General features: G+C 48.0%; 1 protein-coding gene and 1 long non-coding RNA gene across 4 annotated transcripts in view; one reads left to right on the top strand and one right to left on the bottom strand.

The window, feature by feature from the left end:
- The window catches only part of TGFB2 (transforming growth factor beta 2), an 80,094-nt gene that overhangs the window by 30,396 nt on the left and 30,851 nt on the right, over window positions 1-18,847 (bottom strand). The window lies entirely within an intron of this gene.
- Window positions 1,159-10,481, top strand: LOC119868039. The gene is made up of 4 exons (XR_005385706.1): window positions 1,159-1,206; window positions 1,510-1,606; window positions 9,865-9,916; window positions 10,304-10,481. It is a non-coding gene; the product is annotated as an uncharacterized LOC119868039 (long non-coding RNA).

Here is an 18,847-nt window from a genome sequence, read left to right as displayed (position 1 = left end):
TCAGCTGAAAACAGGCCAGATGCCCAGGCAGAGAAGCTGGGGCAAAGCTGGAGCCAGGATCTGGCTTTCTACACCCTCTAGTTTGGCCAGAACCTTCCACAGGCCTAGTGGCTGCATTCCTCTTCACATGGCCTCCCCATTAAGACAGCAGAAGCTTCAAACATGCTTTGAAAGAGCATCCTGAAAGAGCAAAGCTAACTCAGTGCGCTTCCTGCCATGAGGACGAGTAAACATCTCTCTCGTGTTTTCCCCTCGTCATTCGGCGGAACCCCCACACAGGCCAGTTCTACTTCCCCGAACACCCATCTTTCACACCCACCCGCCCCAATCTTATCCTTCCATCAAGTTTGTAAATAAGTGCTCTTGAGATTTATTTTTATTCTCCTTTGTGTTTATTAAACTTCGAACAATTTTTTTTTCCCCTTTCTGGTCTTCTGCCCAAACTCACTCTTTCTTTTTATGGCTGCTTCGGACCATGAGGTCAATTTTGTTTCTTCTTCTTCTAAGCAAATCGTCCAATGATCCTGTCCTAGGCTTTTGAGCTTTGAAGGGGCGTTTGCAAATATTTACAGGAGTAGCCTGATGGTTAAGTGCAGCTGTCCTGCTCTGCTCCCTATACGCTGGCGCGCAGCCCTTCTCCCTCTGGCTATTAGAACCCGGGCCGCTATTTCTATTTCCATGCCCCATAATACAAATCTGCCTTTTTGGGGGGGGCAGGTCTTGCTTTATAAGCAGAAGGAGTTAATGCACGAGGGGAAATGACCACTGAGCAGCCCCCACCAGCAACTCCGCTTTGGTCTCGTAAGCACAGTGAACGGAGTAGGCCAGGAGGAAGCAGCAGCCTCCCCCACGCCCTGGCTCGAGCACACGAGAGCAGGAGATCCCTTGATAAAGACTGTTGACCAAAGAACTGACTACCACTTCCAAAGGCCCCTTGCAGCTGTCCCCTGTTGTCATCTGCTATGGGTCACCAGCCCCCTGCCTGGCTGAGGAACTTGAGTGACTTGGCAGATGTTTCTGCATTTGGGGGGAAAAAAAAAAAAAAAAAGAGTCACAGCAACTTGCTCTGGCCTGGGCTGTGACCCTACCCTTACCTCATAAAAGCTTTTGGATGCACAGTGTAGGGAGAAGCGACAGCGGCCCATCTACACCCAGCCAGGGACACAGCAGGCTCACTCCCGGGGCTCAGGGCGCCCGAGAGGCAGGGTAGGTATTTAATGGCTTGTGCAGCCCTGATCCACCCACCTAGCCTTGAAGGGATGGAGCTTTTTCCTCTACCTTCTCCAAGAACTCATTTCCCCCGTTGGAATGGGAGTTCTCCCTGAAGTCCTCTGTAATTCTAATCCCAGTTCCTCTTCCATCGCCAGGTGGTCAGGTACTTGTGCTTGACCTTTGCCAACTTACCCACACTCACATCCTGGTTGGCTCTTTCCTCTCAATTTCTGACCCATTTTTTTTTTTTTTTTTTTGGTTCAATCAAATCGATTTTCCTGCCGCCCTTTGGATCAGACCACCAGGCTGATTCTGCTCCTCCTCCCATGCTCGTTCCCGTGGGCCTGCCTCTCAGGGAAAATGTTGCACATGGGAGATTCCAGAATGACATCAAGTGAGTGGTGTTCCCCTCTCTTCGACCCTGGCCACACATCCCTGCTGAATCAAATTTGGGGGAATGGTCAGGGGAAAAACAAATGAGGAAATCTAAGTAGTTATCAATTTACAAAGTAACAGCGTACAGAAAGCCTAATCATGGCACTTAATCACAAGCTACTTTTTCAAGCCTTGTACCCTGACTGCTTATCTACTCCAGTAATTTATTAGTAGCTCATTATATATTGTCTTCTCCCTAAGGAGACACCTCAAGGTCAGGAACCTTTACTTAAAGTTCTTTGGTTCTCCACAGCCCAGGGCTTCATGGACATGTGACCAGTGCAGTTACACAGAGTCCCCAGGCTCTGAAAAGCCTCATACGTGAGTTTAAGGATCTATGGTCACCGTCTTGAAATCCTTAATGATTTCATCTTTGAGTTTAGGCTTTAGAAGGGAAGTCCGAGGGGACAAATGGAACCAGGGCAGGGGGCATAAAGCCTTGGCTCATGTGTTATTCCATCTCTCAGGACCTGCGAGCCTCCCTAAGAGTGGTCCTCGGGCCCCTTGCCCTTCACCCTCTGGTGCCCCCAGCCTCACCTAGGGGAGTCTGGGTCAGGCAGGGCAGGGTGGCAGCGTTGCAACGCATTCAGAGGGCAACTCTTGCCCACTCCTGATCCAGGTACCAAGCCCACTGCAGAGTTTGCAATCCTAGGGGTCAGAGTGGCAGCGCTGTGGGAAGGGAGATGCATCAATCTGGTGGCTGGAGGCTGGGGGAACCCAGCAGCACCGTCCCAGGGTAGAGGGCAGGGCCCCGGTGGCTGTGAGTCTGCTCCCACCCTGGGGGTGTCCCCGTACCCAAGCGAGCACGACGTCAAAGAGCCCACGAAAACACCGCAACAGGTCAAAAGAGAGGAGAGAGAAGGAGATCACGGAACAAAGGAAAAAGTTTTAAGGTTTAGAATCTTCCACAGGATATTTTCCCTGCTTTTTGAACGAGAGGCCCCACATTTTCATTTTGAAAAGCATCCTGCACATTTTACAGCTAGCCCCGCCACGGTGAAATGTAGACATAGGATCCTAATGCGACCTGGGACCTTCCAAGCCATCTGAATTTTAATCCCAAATCATCCGGGGCTAGCTATATGGCAACAGGGACGTTTCTTGGCTTTTCTGAGTCGGTTTTTCCATCTATACAAGGATTGCAATCGTGCCCTATACACTGTGCATTGAATCACGTGGTCAGGACTGCGCAGGGAGCACTGAACTGGCACTAACTTCCCCTCAGAAAGGTCCCTTCCTGTCCCCTCTCCCATTCTGCAGCAAAGCTGCCCAGGGATCCTCAGGCCTCCCTTGAATATCCGCAGGGAGAGAAGACTCTCCTACCGCCTGACTAACTTCATTAGAAGAGAAGGGGGCAGCTGGTGGCTCAGTGGTTGAGCATCTGCCTTTGGCTCAGGTCATGACCCCGGGGTCCCAGGATCAAGTCCCGCATTGGGCTCCCCATGGGGAGCCTGCTTCTCCTTCTGCCTGTGTCTCTGCCTCTCTGTGTCTCTCAGGAATAAAGAAAACTTTAAAAAGAGAGAGAGAGAGGAGAAGGAGCAGAGGCAGCTAAGCATACTGGGGCAGTTCATAAATGGCTCAACCTAGTAGCCACCAAGTTCTCTGAGACCCCCCTCCCGTCCGCCTTCAGGACTCTGCCTCAGAAAGGGGCCAAGGTTCCTCCTTGCACCAGCCTTCTCTGCATCCAGCCATCCTATCTCCCACTAGGATGCTCATTGCAGAGCCACTTGCATAAAAGGCTGCAAAAAACAAAACCCGAGGGCAAGTCTCAGGACATGACCAGTATGTGAGGAGCTCTGACAGAGAATGTGGGTTTGGGGCCTGAGAGAAATACCCCCGAGGATGCTCAGAGCTCAGCCTTGAGGAAGGCAGCGCTTCACTTGGCCATCTGCTGTGTCATTTCCCACTGGGTCTGTCTTCTTGCCTGAGGCACTCGCCACTCACCTGGGCCTTAAATACAAGTGAGTGTCCCTCCCTGGGGAGAGGTTGCAGAGGCTTCCAGAGCAGCCCAGGCTCCTGGTCATTAGCGGATGTCTGGCCCCTCCATAGCAGGGGTTCTCAAAGGCACAGACGGGCGCCAGGGAGGGTGGTCTGCATTCTCTCTAACGCCTCAGGTGACTCTCATGTTCCCTAAAGCTTAGGAACCACTGAAACAAAGGATAGAAGAAAAGAAATCCACAAAGACAGACAAAGGAGCACCTATGATAGACTTTTTAATTTTATTTAATTAATTTTATGTATTTATTTTGAAAGCACTGATCATCTTCAAACATACTAATTTTATTTATTTATTTTGAAAGCACTGATCATCTTCAAACATACTACTAAAATTGAAAATACTGATTATTTAAGTCTCTATTTATTTTTTATTGTCCATCTCCTGCTGCTAGAATATGAATTCCATAGAGGGATCTTTGTTATGTTCAATGAAGTAAGTATCCAAAGTATCTAGGAAAATATGTAGAGCATCATAGTAATTCAATAAATATATTATTTCAAATGATTTTTTTTAAATGACAAAGGAGTGTCTAAACCTTTTTTATTTTTAAGAAAGTTATTTATTGGGACCATCTAAACTTTTGATCAGCATTACACGCAGAAAAAAAAGAGTAGGACAGAGAAAAGATGAAACTGCAGCATCACGAGACTCTGAGGCTCCTTTTTTTTTTTTTATTAAAGATGTTATTTATTTATTCATGAGAGACACACACACACACAGAGGCAGAGACACAGGCAGAGGGAGAAGCAGGCTCCCTGCAGGGATCCCAATGCGGAACTCAATCCCAGGTCTCCAGGATCATGCCCTGGGCCAAAGATGCTCAACTGCTGAACCACCCACGCATCCCGAGACTCTGAGGCTCTTATAATGGAAAAATAAAATTCCCCCATGATTTGCACTAATTGTCTACCTTGACTACACATTTCCAACTAAAGAACTTTGAAAACATGAATGCCTGGGTCCCAGCCCCAGAGACTGTTTAATTAATTGGATTGAGAATTGACTTTTATAAGCTCCAGAGCTGATTCTCCAGCAGAGACAGAACAGAGAGCCCAACCCCTTAAAAAAGGAACTGACAACACTTAGCTTGAAGAAAGGACAACTTAGAGACACCAGAAGACTCCAAATATTTCAGAGGTTTGCATATGGGAAGTCCTTACTTTCCAAAAGGGCCAGAGTCATATTTTTGGCTCAATGCATGAAAAGTTTTTCTAACAATTTAGAAGTTTTTTGTTTTTTGTTTTTTGTTTTTTTTTTTTCTTAAATGCACTGTCCTTTGGGAGCACTCCCCTCACTGGAAAAATTTGCATAGTTTCGAGATGATAAGATGCTATGGGATGTCCTGAATCTGGGGGCAGGTTGAACTAGGTGGCCATTCAGCTCACTTGCAGCTCATCATTCTCATTTTAAGCATTCTCCATTCATAAAACTTCCCCAAAATGGTTTTCTCCCCTAAACCCCACATTAGATGTCTGTCACTCACTACCTGCGTGGGAACTGCCTGGGGGGAGCTCATTACTACGCTCGTTACCTGGCTCCATCCCAGACCCACTGGGTGAATCTCAGATGATTCTGTTTTACTCAGGTCTGATAGCGTCTGCCCTAGACTCTGGTCCAACCACAACAAAGCTGGCCAGGCTTCCCTTCCCGTTACTTAGCGTCATGAACTAGCCAGGGATGAATAAAATATGTCCATCCACCACCCACACCCTAAAAAAGAATGGCCTGGTGTCACCGCAGCCTCAGAACTCTACTTCATCACTCCCTCCCATTTTGTGGGAGGACCCACTAGCCTCACATACTTCATTTCTGCTCAGACGGAGGGTGCTTTTCATCCCCATTTCACAGATAAAGATTGAGAGCAAGGACAGTGAACTAGCTCTTGGCTAAGATCAAGGCAAGCCGGGCCCTTCAATCAAAAGCTCTGGCTTTTCGTTATGATGCCTGCCTTCTGCACAAAGATGCCCCTTGAACACAAGGCACGAATGCTACCCCAGGCACTGGGGCACTGGGGCACTGGGGCAAAACCCACAAGAAGAAGTGGTTCCTTCTCAACTTCTCAGATTGACCTTGCCTGAAAGCTCTAGAAAGTTCGATACAAGATCAAGTATTTTCACTGACACTCCTGGAAAGAATGGTCCTAATCTGGAGATCTGGGGGCTTGCTCAGTGTGAATGCTTCCCCATGAGACGCACTTTGCCAACATCAGTATATCGTCCAGCACCCGACGGCCTCCCATACGGATGTGCCCAGTGGCCCTCGGCCCCCGTGGCATCTACTGGCTCCTACCCCACGCTCCTCCAATCAACAGAGCTAACTTCTCATCTCCCTTTCCAGAAATGACCACTTTTCCTGCATCTGTGCCATAATCGGCATGGACTTCTGACATGCCTAAATGAGTGTAGCAGCCCCTCATTCCTGACATCCCCAGCTTTGAGGGAAGTAGTTTGGGGTTCATTAGACATCCCCCAGAGTGCGGCAAGACAAGCAACCCACTGAATGGTTGGAGGGCAATAAACTAGCTTCTATTTGTGTGTGCAGACACACAGCCAGCAAGAAACCAAGACAATTGTGTTTTGGGGTTTTCTGAAATTTGTCTTGGCACACCGGCTATGGATTTTATTTCACTACCACATCCCAAACACTGCTGACATTCAAGTCACAGCAATTTAACACAAAATGACTGAGAAATAAACAGCGCATCAGCAGTGGTTTCTGATTTTCTCTCCGGCCATCCCTCCTATTAAATGTAACACAGCACCAGAGCATCTGCCATTTAAAGGGGGAGGGGGGACATCCCCGAGTCGGGGACAGTGTCGAACTTGACATGCTGTTGGCATCTGCGAGGCTAATTGTGTCAGCATCAGCTTATGTGACTTGGCCTTCATCTCGCTGCTATTTGAGACTGTGCATACTGTCAGCATGAGTGTCTGGGCCCCTTCCCGCGCAGGGCAAACGCAGTAAAATAACAGTGGTGCCGGCCCATGGCAGTTGGCTTTCTTGAACTGTGACAGACACGGGGTTTCTAGTGTCTGCTCCCAAGTTTCCATTGGGCTCATAAAAACCCCACCTACATGGAAATACCTATTCTGTTTCCATTCCTCTTACGTTTCTCCCTCATCGGGCTCAGGGCTGTGTCGGCGAAGTGTGTAGGCCTTGCTGGGTTTTCGCAGCAAAATCTGTGCTTGTGGGGCAGGCCAAGCACGGCTGCTGAGAAGCTAGTGGCTAACTGAGAAAAAGTCACAGACAGTGAGTGTGGCGAGGGCCACACTCGAAACACTCCTCTGTGGGCAGGTGTCCCGTGAATGTGGCATCTCCCTTGCCAATGGCCTCCCATGGCTGGGACTTCTCTAGAAGGGGTGCAGATGCTCTTCTCAGCCACTGTCTCATTCTTTAAAGCACCTAAAGCTCTCTTGGTTTGGGTTTCTCTCTCTCTCTCTCTCTCTCTCTCTCTCTCTCTCTCTCCTGCCCCTTTCTCCCTCTCTCCCTCTCTTTCTCTTTCCCCATTCTTATCTTCCCTCCATCCTTTGCCGGATTTTCTTGCTCTGCTCTTAGCTCCCTTCTCTTCAATTTCTTCTTCATTCTGTCTATGATACCTAATGGGGCAAAACAGTCATGATTTGGGCCCACTAACGGCATTTAAAGAGGCCAGAGACCCCACAACATAGTAATCCGCACAATTATCCCAGGATTCAGCAATGCCTCCCAACAAGGTCAGTAGGGAAGAAAAAAAAAAAAAAAAGGGCAGTATGTGCTGACTTTCCTGACAAATTAAACTTGGAAACTTAGGATGTCATCCTTAATCCCCTAATGGATTAGAAGCGCCCTTCACTTTCCATCTCTTTTTACAGACTGAGGAACCGGGGAGTAAAGTCTTCCCAGGATTACACCAAACATTGGCAAAATAAGGCTTAAAATGCACACAATCTTAGACATTCTTGCTCATCCCAGCAGAGAGCATTCTTATTCCCAAACTTCAACAATCCGCCTTTCCAGAAACTACTGCACTTTCCCTGCAGCTCTAGAATGACTGGCGTGGATTTTTGACACGCTTACTGGGCGGAGTGGCTCTTTACTAGGCTGAAAAGCTTCCTTCTAATCTTTCTAAAGTTATGGCCGTGATGCATATAATGGCCAATGCGTGTCTGGTGCCGTGAGCTTCTCCCAGTTTGCTGTAAGCTTCTTGCTTGTGGCCTGACTTCTTTGCCAGGCAATTGCCTAAGTACTTTGAGGCACTGTGCTGAGCTGCTGTTGCTCTGCCCTAGAGCTAAGCTAACAGGCGGCGGGGCACACACCCTGCTAGGATTGCAGGCTATTTACCAACTTAACCAAGTGGCAGGGGCTATTATTACTCACGTATTAAATTCATGACTTGGGAGTGAGTACATACGAGGTGGAATAGATGGTCCGGATTATCCACTTTGAGAGAAGGAAAGCAAACGCAGCCAGCGTTCCGTCTCTCTGAAACTCTACGTTGCACTTAGGACTGAGAGCACATCCAGGCATTGCCTGGCACCTACCAGGCGCTCTCTCAGGGCTGTTGGCATCGAATTCCTGTGACTGCAGTTTTCTCTACAACAAGAGGAGACCAGACTGTCTCTCCCAGAACTCCTCAGCGACAGAGAACTCCAAAATCAGGTGGACGGCCTCCTGCAGTCTCTGATAGCTCCAGCTGCACAAAAAGCTCTTCCCTGAGGTCAGCCTACTCACAGCTCTTCCCACTGGATCTAGCTCTGCAACACAGGGGGACTTACTCTCTGCTTGACCCCCCCTCAGAAATTTTGAGACCGGTTCTGATATCTCACCACCCCTATTTCTGTCCTAAGCAAACACCTTCACTTCCTTCCATGATTTTTCATGAAAGCCTCTAACTTTCATGGACGTTATCCTCTTTGCTCCAATCTTAAACTCAGATCCTCAGGTCTGCACATAATTCTCAAGGCCGAAGAGAGTAGTAGCACCGTCACCTCCCTTACTGCGGGACTTAGACTTTCATTAATACATCCCAACAGTAATTCTTGCTCTCTCCTCTTTCACCTTCGCACTCCTATCTTCTATGTCTTTTGAGTGCATAATAAATTTCAAGTCTTCGGTCTTTCTCATACAAACTATTTTACAGATGCTACTATCTTGTGTCTCATACCCTGAGGCTTTTTTTTTTTTTAGGCACACATTTCAACCCCTACTCAAATGCCTCTACTTATTTGACTTCATTCCTCATTTCAGATACATACAGATGGATTTAAAATCTGATTTGGTAAGCCAGCGCATTCATCTGTTGAATGATATAGCAGAGGACGAACTCTTACAATCAGAAGGCCACTTAGTACATATTTCACTCAATCTCCTAGACTCACAGATCACGAACGAAGTTTCTAAAATTTGTCTGGGTGAATGCAGACCTGAATCCATAGGACAACCTCCTCCTGAGAGCCGTTTCCACCGCGGCAGGCAGCACCACATGCCGCTCATGTCAGGGTGGACAGCCAAGTCTACGGCCAACAGGACAAGGTCGAGGAAGGTTCCGGAACCCACCTCACCCCAGAATGCCTATTCTCTGTGAATCAACACTCTGAGATTTGTCTCCCATGTACATTTGCTAGGAAAGCTGCATGGAAGATCTGAATTGTTCTTTGTGCTGAAAGCCAGCCCTGAATCTCAAATACAAAGATGGTAGGGAGCGCGAAGTGCTTTGAAGGCTTTGTTAGTTGTCAGATGTTCTTATTAGCATTTCAGTAGATGGTCATTCAGTACCTTGCAAAGAACATTCGAGTTTCAGAGGATGGTGCTTTCCTGGGGTTGGTAGATGTATTCAGAAAGGGTGTGTACTCTTCCCCCGTCCTGTTTGTTCTGGCAACACAGCTATGGTCAATTAAGATATGGGACCATACAGGAATTATAGGAATCCAGATTAACTGCGGTGTGAACGTGTTCTGGAACGGAGCCGCGGGTGTTAGGCTTGTTTTAAGAAATCATGTTCAGTTGGGTGCTAAGCAACTTTCGTTCAAGGTGGGGTCACCACTTGTGAGCGGAGAACAAAAACCATCTTTAAAGTTGAGACTCTCCATGGCCAGAACCAGACCACAGCTGAGTCCTTTAAAATGCTCAAAAGGTTATTTTTACTTAAGTATCTGAGAGCAAGCCCGACGGCTTAGCATCCATCCCATGATTTGGGTGTAGAGAGGCTATAAAATGTGTGAAATTTCATCTGCTCTTAGGGACACCGGGATAGAAAACCAACAGGACAACAGCAGCTGGGACACCCAAAGAGTGAGTCCAACCTGCCCCACTTTCTTGTAAACCCCCCCAAAGACAGAGGGTGCTGCTATTTTGAGGACAGACATGGAATTCTTGAGAAAAAAAAAAAAAAAAGAGAGATTCTCCTCTTAAGGAAAGTTGGAGCTCAGTCTTACAGCTCTCTCTGTTTTTTTCTCGGACACCCTCAGAAGTCTTTCTGACAAGGGGTCAACACACAGGTGGTTTCTGAAGCCTTGTCTGCCCTATTTTCTGACAGGCCAGCGTGCAGACGACACAGGACAGATGCTTTAACTCAGATCCAGGCAGTGGGTCTCCTCCACTTCCTCAAAAGCATTTGCTACTAAGTCCCCTTTAAAGAAGAGCTCTTTGAATAAAGCCCTTGCTTCTTAAATGTATTAGGATAAAAGCACACAGAAGTCCCAGAGAACCAGAGTGGTAAACACGCAGGTACATAAGCAGGATAAAATATGCAACAGGCGAAGGCAAAGAGATGGGGATTCATACAGAGGCAGCAGCAGAGGGCTTCTATGCACACACCCTAGGATACCCTCAAGTCAGCAGAACAACGTGTGCCACGTTAAGGTGAGTGAATTACGCCTTTTTTAGATGCCTATTTATTGCCATTTTGCACCGATTTCATTGGACTGGTTTTTTTTAATTGAAATATAATTGACATAGGATATTCTATTAGTTTCAGCTGTTTCGTTACACCATTTTAAAAGGCTCGACAACATATCTGAAAGGCTTCCCTGTGTCCGAAAAGAAAACAGCCACTTCCATAATCTCACCTGAGTAGATTAATCTAGCTTCTGTGCGTACAAGTAAGAAAGGTCGCCAGCGAAGAACACACACATTGCACAGCAGAGCACCCATGGGATCCTGGGATACATTCAGAGCCAGAGGAGTTTGGACAAGGGAAACTTGGCAGTTCTCGTCAAGGGCTGCTAAACACCTAGGGAGTGAGCTGGGAGTGAGCCATGTCGTTGTAGCTCTGTAGCCCTAGGTCAGGGTTGGGGAGAGACAGGAAGAGGTCCGCATGCGTGTCTCCCCAAGGAGCTCGTGGTGAGTTCCCTTTTAGACCTTCCTGACCAGGATCCACAAGGGACCAGCACTGGGAGCATCAGCACTGGGAGGACTGGTGCTGGGAGGATGGGCGACGGCGAGGACAGACACTAAGAGGACGGAGGCTGGGAAGATGGGTGCTGGGAGGACGGATGCTGGGAGGACGAGCACTGAAAGGAAGGACACTGGGAGGATGGGTGCCAGGAGAACAGGCGCCTGGGAGGAAGAGCACTGGGAACACAGACACTGGGAAGAATGGTACTGGGAGGACGGGTACTATAAGGAAGGGTGCTGGGAGGATGGACACTGTGAAGATGGATGCTGGGAGGAAGGATGCTAGAGGAAGGGCACTGGGAGGAAGGGCGCTGGGAAGATGGGTACTGGGGGGAAGGATGCTGCAAGGATGGGTGCCCAGACAGGCACTGGGAGCACAGACACTGGGAGCACGAACACTGGGAGGATGGACATGGGAGCACAGACACTGGGAGGAATGGACGCTGGGAGCATGAACATTGGGAACACAGACCCTGAGAGGAATGGCACTGGGAGTATGGATACTGGGAGGATGGGCGCTGGGAGCACAGACCCTGAGGGGAATGGCACTGGGAGCACGGACACTGGGAGTATCGGTGCTGAGACGAATGGCATTGGGAGCACAGACCCTGGGAGGGTGGGTGCTGGGAGCACAGACACTGGGAGCACAAACACTGGGGGGATGGACATTGGGAGCATAGACACTAGGAGGATGGGTGCTGGGAGGAATGGCACTAGGAGCATAGACACTGGGACAAATGGCACTGGGAGCACGGACACTGGGAGGAATGGCACTGGGAGCACGGACACTGGGAGCACAGGCGCTGGGGGGACAGGCTCCGTACCGAGGGAAGGGCCTCTGTAACTTTGACCAGCACCGGGGCTAAGTCGGCTGGCTTCCCACCCCTGTGTCCCAGCTGCAGCCCCAGGACAAGCCCTCCCAGCCTGTAACAGGTGCTCAGCATGACAAAGCAGAAGGACACGAACTCTTCTCTCCAAAAGCAAAGTCACTGATGACCATGACCGCTAATCACACCTGCACGGACCTGGTGTTCCACGACACACTTTCACGTATTCCCTCATCGGAGCCGGTAACTGATAAACACGGTAACATCGTCCCCGTCATAGTGTTGAGGAAACCACAACCGAGAGGCCAAATGGTTTTCTGTAAAGGTTCTCTGGGCTTCTTGGAGCTAATCTAATGCTCATCCCCTGACACCAGGGATACTAAGGAGAGGGGACGGCAGGCTGAGAGGACTGACCCTGAGACCTCGGTGACGCTCCGACTTGGGGAGATACGGCAACACTGAATTAGCCACGCGGACCTCTCAGCTGCTCTGATGCTTGGGTGACAGGTTTCTCTTCATTGTTCTTTCGAACAGCTATTTCCAGCGCCAGCTATTCCAAGGGCCACAATAACTTCCAATCACGTCACCTCTCCCATTTCATCTTTTTTTTATTGTTCCTTCCCTCCCTCTATGCCCACTTCCATTCCTAAGCATCCCCTCCTCTCTCTAAACCTCCAACCAGTGAGGTCTGCACAATAACTTTCAGTCACCTCAAAGAAACAACGTCAGAAACGCCTTCCTCCAAAAAGCACAGTGGCCCGAGGGTGACAGTACAGAAAAGGGGCCAAGATGGAGAAAGGGACTGACTGACGGCCATTTCAGGCAGCCACCTCGGGGACCATGATCGACCACAACCTCTGTAACTGGCACTTTAGGAATGACCTGGAAATGAGAGAGAGAGAAGCAGGGAGAGAGCCAGGCTCTCCAGTCTCAGGAGGAGACAGACCATGTCTTTAGAACCCTCAGCTTTCTTCTGTGGTAGGGGAGGGAGACACTGGACCACAGGCGCTGCCTCGGTGGGCCTAACAAAGATGCAGAGGCCATGGTGGCCGTAGGCCTATTCGATGACAAAGTCATTCTGCAGTGTTCAACGAGAGTCCACAGTTGCCTGGGAGTTTCCGGCGCTTTCAAATTGTCCCTCTGGATGTGGAGAACCCGCTGTAGCCGTGGCCTCTCTTCCCCCCAACATGGCCTCACCGACGTCACTCTGCTCCGACAGGCAATCCGTGCAGCCCAAACACGGATGGACCTTTACAAACCCCTTTGCTTTTGTTGTTGTTGTCGTTGTTGTTGTTGTTGAAACCAACTGACCCTACATTATGCTTTCATTGTAGGAAGGAAGTTGGTTGGGGGGTGAGGGTGCTCGAAGAGGCAAACATGCTCCAGCGCTCTACGGTAATTACGCCCACGTCTAATCCCACACCCACTGCTCTACGGGTGTACTGAGTCCTCTAACTATAGATTCTAATCTTGCAGAAGACACAGATGCATGGTTCTGCTCGGTGGACCTTCCAGAAGTGAGTCTGAAGAGGACGGCAGCGCTTTCCCCGCAGACCTCCTACGGTGGCGCATCAGTAACCAGGCCTCAGTTCCCTCGCGTCTAAGACAACACTGGGCTTGGGCTCCACGTGTCTATCTAAGGCTGGGAGACTCCCCGCCTCCCGCTGACGTTCAGGTAAGAAAGCACAGACTCTGCGATAGCTTGGCATGCCTTTCTAGCATATTAGGTTCCATTCTTTTTTTTTTTTTTAATTTACCATATTTCAAAATATTTTATTTGAATTCAATTTAGTCACATAGTGCTTTAGTGCTTTATTTATTTCGGGGGTAGAATTTAGTGATTCATCTGTTACCTGTAACACCCACTGCTCATCCCATCACAGGCCCTCCTTAGTACCCCTCACCCGGTTACCCCATCCGCCACCCAGCCCCTCCAGCGATCCCCACCTTGTTCCCTATACTTAGGGGTCTCTTATGGTGTGTCTCCCCCTCTGATTTTATTGTTCCTTCCCTCTCTCTATGCCCACTTCCATTCCTAAGCATCCCCTCCTCTCTCTAAACCTCCAACCAGAGAAGTCTGCACAATAACTTTCAGTCACCTCAAAGAAACAACTTCATAACGTGTGTTGCTTTCTAGACTGTGACCCCAACCTACCTTGCCCACTTCACGGGCACCCTGTCATCCCCCCTCCCTCCCTCCCCTGCCACAGTGGACTCTGCCCTAAGCGCACCCTGTTATTTCCAAACTTGCCAGGCACCACCACACCACCACATCCATGCCCCTGCCACATCTGGCAAAATTCTTCTTATCCTGGAAGGTCCAACATTAGTGCTTCCTCTTTTTGGAAGACTTTCCAGCTCTTTCAGAACACAACTGACTTCTCCCTTCTTTATGCCCCAATGGCACTTATGTATTATAGTCACCTCTTTACATGTTTACCTGATAGACAGGGGCAGCATGAGGGCAAGGACTCAGACTCATTTCTGTTTTTAAAATGTGATAATGCCAGGGCGCCTGGGTGGCTCAGTTGGTTGAGCGTCTGCCTTTGGCTCAGGTCATGATCCCAGGGTCCTGGGATCAAGCCCTGAGTCAGACTCCCTGCCCAGCGGGGAGTCTGCATTTCCCTCTCTCTCTGCCCCTCCCTGCTGCCTCTCTCTCTCTCTCTCTCTCTCTCAAATAAACAAAAATAAAATCCTTAAAAAAAAAAAGTGAGAATGCTAACTCTTGTCTCTAAGAACTGCCATTAAGAGTTAGATAAGATAATGAATATGAAACATAACGAGTACTTAATAAATGTAAGGTTATATTATAAATGACCGCTGGGAGTGGAAGGGGGAAAACTGCACTTATTCTCTGATATCTGAGACATCAATAAGACTCTTCCAGCCAGGAACAGAGAAGAGGTCCCCTATGTCAAAACTGCCTGACACCCTGGGGATAGGAGCCACCCTCTCCTCTGCCTTTACAGATTCAAGCACACACGCACACACACACACACACACACACACACACACACACAGCACAGTCCTTGCATCTGCCTCTGCTACTCAGTTTACAACAACTAGAATCAGAAACCTGTGGGCACATGTGAGCCTGATTCGGTAGGACATGTGTTAGAAAAACCACTCCTGGATCCACCGGATTTGCTGACCCACTGCATTACTCACATATAAACCAGGTGTAAGAGGAGACTTCGGGTGATCGTGCTATTAAAAGTACCCACTTCACGTACAACTTGCAAAGCACTTGCTTGAACATAATCTCATCCTAAACCCAGCAGCATCTTGTACAGGTGCTGTCTTATTGATGGGGTCGACTCTGTGCTAGGTCAGCCCCCTCCTGAAGCTCCTCATGTGTAAATGAAAGTACTGAGGTTTCCAGCAGACAAGTCACGTGTGCACATCAGCTAGAACAGAGAAGGGGCTGGAAACTGCCAACCCAGTCTATACTCTTTCCATGGCCCCATGGCCCCATGGCCCCTCCCAATCAAGGTTTGTCCTGCAATATTTTAAGGACCAGGGGATGGAAAGTCCCAGAACAGCCCAAGCTCAGCAAAGCCTTCTAAGGTAGGAGAGATCCGCAGAAGAAGCTGGTGATTGGGAGCAGTCTTATGACAGATTTGAGGACGGATGACAGAGCCAGACGTCCTTTAAAATACAGTCACCTCAATGACCCAGACCATGTGCTGAAGTTTATCGATCGAGTCTGGTTCTAGCTGTCTGAATCTTCAGTTTTTCCTCAAGAGGACAGAGTTGGACACACCAAGAGTTCAGAGCCAGAACTTCTAAAAAGCCTCATGTGGGTTTCGAAGGAGTCCCTATGGGGTCTGTGCGAAGGCTCCTTCTCACCAGCCCATGACATGTCTTGTGTGTGATTGTAGCTAAGTGAGGAGACTTTGATCTTACTCTTGGCATGTGGTTTTATTAAAGCGCTTCAGTAAAAATTCCCAAGCCTATGGATAAGGGGATGGATGGTTTATGCCAAGGACCATGTCTTCTTAGTAAGAATTCCCATCTGTCCTTGAAGCTGTGTCACCTTGAGGAAGACCCCATAACCTCTCTGTGCCTTGTCAACTTGTGACTGCTTCACGGGGTCCTAGTCCCTGCTCAAGTACGATGATGCTTGTGAAAGCGTTTTGTTCAGTGCAAGGCGGTAAATCAGGTGGCGTAGCTGTACTTAAACTTATTCTCAATTGTCCTTGAGGAAGAACAGGCCATCCACACACCCCAGGAAGTCATTCAAAGATAACAAGTGCGAGCTTACATTACCTTATCTAATCCCCCGGAAATCACTTTTGAGGTAGATCCCTCACTTTGCAGATAAGGAAACTGAGGCTCCGAGCTTGTAACCGGAGAGTACTAATAAGCGATTATCCAACCCAAATCCTGACTCTGACAGGTGTTCTTCTCACTCACCACATCACCTCAAACTTGGGAAGGGTTCATGCAGATTTCAAGGCAGAGAACTCAAGCCACCCTTGGGATGGTTCTGTGAAATCCCTGTGACATCAGTCCCTTGAACAATACGTGCACCTGCAGCCAACTCTTTTGTTTGTCCTCCCCGCTTCACTGAGTGGCCTCACAGGTCACCCTCACAGGTCACCCAGGTCAATGTAACCTACATTCTCGACAGATCTGAATTGTCCTTCTGTCCCTTTTTGGGCAGACTCTAGGGATGTGAATGGACTCTCTATGACCCCTGAACTTTAGGGAGGAAGAAGGAGAAGCAAACATATGATGAATCTGCTCCCTGGAAAGTCGGCCTCTCGATATGGAAGGTGCCAGTAATAGGGCCAGCAGCTAAGAGCCTGCCCTGGATTCTCTCCTTGAAGCCTCATGAGGAATCTCTGAGGTAGATCCTATTTTTGATTCCATTTTGCAGATGAGGAGACAAAGGCCAGACAGATTACATATGGCCTCACTGGCCCCAGAGGTAATCAGTGGGAGAGTCAGGGGAGCAGGGGCTTACGATGGACTCCTTGCAGGTCATCACTTCAGACGCCAGTATCAGCCCTTATGACACACAACCCTGTTCATAACGGATAGTGGAGCATCTAACGTATTTGCTTTTCTCAGCTTTTCAAATACCCCACGTACCTTGCAACGCTTTTCTATCTCAGGTTATTTCTAATTCTGTTCTAACATACACAGTGACATTGATTATCTCCACAAGAAAGATTATACCTTTGAATCCTATAAACTAATGACAAGATACAGTCATTAAAAAATTAAAAATAAGAAATGTACCCAATGATATTTAATTCCTTTTCCTTCCTTCCTTCCTTCCTTCCTTCCTTCCTTCCTTCCTTCCTTCCTTCCTTCCTTCCTTCCTTCCTTTTCCTTCTTTCTTTCTTTCTTTCTTTCTTTCTTTCTTTCTTTCTTTCTTTCTTTCTTTCTTTCTTTCTTTCTTCTTCTTTCTTTCTGAATTAAGATGTTCTGGAAGGGCTCCACAGAAACTGTGAATTACTTTATATTATTTAAGTAAACTTTCTCTATATCTCGTCTCTGCAGAATGGCCACAGCACCACCAAATCGCCATGCGTGACAAAAACTCTGTGGTGCCAAAATGAAGGAAAGGGTGGAGGGTAGGCATTCTTGGTCATTTCACAATTTTCGGGAGGCTCCAGCATTTGGTACTTTCTCGTCAGTATGTGTTGACTCTCTACCTTTTTAGGTGGGGAAATCCAAAGGCAACATTTTTTGCTTGAAAATGCCTTTCATGGGAAGTTCTTCAGAAGCTTGTGGTTAATTTTGTTGCAATTTCTAACTCCTTGAAATCTGACTCATGGAACATATCACCAAATTTTGTGAGTCCTCTGACATGCAGTTTTGTTAAAATTCTTCAGCAAAAAGCTCCCAAACATCAGAGTTTAAGGGATGAGTGGTTTATGCAAGGAATTCCTAGTTGCCCATGAAGCCAACAGGAGCCGGTGACTCCTGTGCCCGCAAGCCACCTGCTTTCCCATCAAAAAGAAGAGGGACCTCCGAAGGACAAATGAACACTCTTCTTATTGCATTTCAGAATGTTCTTGTATTTTTTTCTTAAATGTAGATTTATATTTACAATAGATGATACATTTTCCAAAAAGACATGCTTTCCAGCCTTGCATTTTGGAACCTCCTAAAGATCAGTAACAAATTTGAGGAGGATTATACATTGGAAAAAAAAAAAAAAAAAAAGGATTTCAGATTCTGTCTAAATGTGGGTTCATTTGTGCTCCTAGTGTTCCAATTAAACCTCTGTTTACATCATAAATCCAGTTCTGCAGCTTTCCTGTAATATCCAAGGGCAGAACCCAAAAGTTTAAGACTCTGTCAGAGTTCTTCTTTCCTCCTGGTTGAGACTTGCCTCTCCTTTTGCTTTTTTACTCTCCCCTAGAAACCTTCTTTATCATCTACTATTTGATTTAAAAACCCAGTTATTGGGCAGCCCGGGTGGCTCAGCGGTTTAGCACCGCCTTCAGCCCAGGGTGTGATCCTGGAGACCCGGGATTGAGTCCCACGACGGGCTCCCTGCATGGAGCCTGCTTCTCCCTCTGCCTGTGTCTCTGCCTCTCTCTCTCTCTCTCTCTCTCTCTGTGTGTGTCTTTCATGAATAAATAAATAAAAATCTTAAAAAAAAAAACAGTTATTTCCAAGAAGACATTAAAACCAATTTACAGTAGGTTTGTGTCATAAAACAACCTCCTCAGCCCCATAAACATTTATTTTCAAAAAGAGAGCGAGTGACCAGAAGAGAAACAGCCCATCACACCCCCACACACCTCCAATGCCTGGAAGGAACGCCCATAACCACAGGAGCTCCCCCCTCCAAGACCAGAGGCAGCATTTGCAAATGGTCTCAGCACAGTCTGGGGGGCAGGGGTTGGTAACTCTAGTCCTTGCTTCCTTCCTCCTGACTCCAGTGGTCAAGTGGCTGTTCCACTACAGACAAGTTACTCTACCCTCTTCTGCTTTTAGATTTCAAAGGATGGATTCAGTTTCCTGCGTCCAGATGTTC

The sequence above is a fragment of the Canis lupus genome, chromosome 38, assembly GCF_011100685.1.
Source record: "Canis lupus familiaris isolate Mischka breed German Shepherd chromosome 38, alternate assembly UU_Cfam_GSD_1.0, whole genome shotgun sequence".
Classification (NCBI taxonomy): Eukaryota; Metazoa; Chordata; class Mammalia; order Carnivora; family Canidae; genus Canis; species Canis lupus.
The sequence above is the reverse complement of the archived record's forward strand: the minus strand, read 5'-3'. Positions and strand labels throughout refer to the sequence as shown.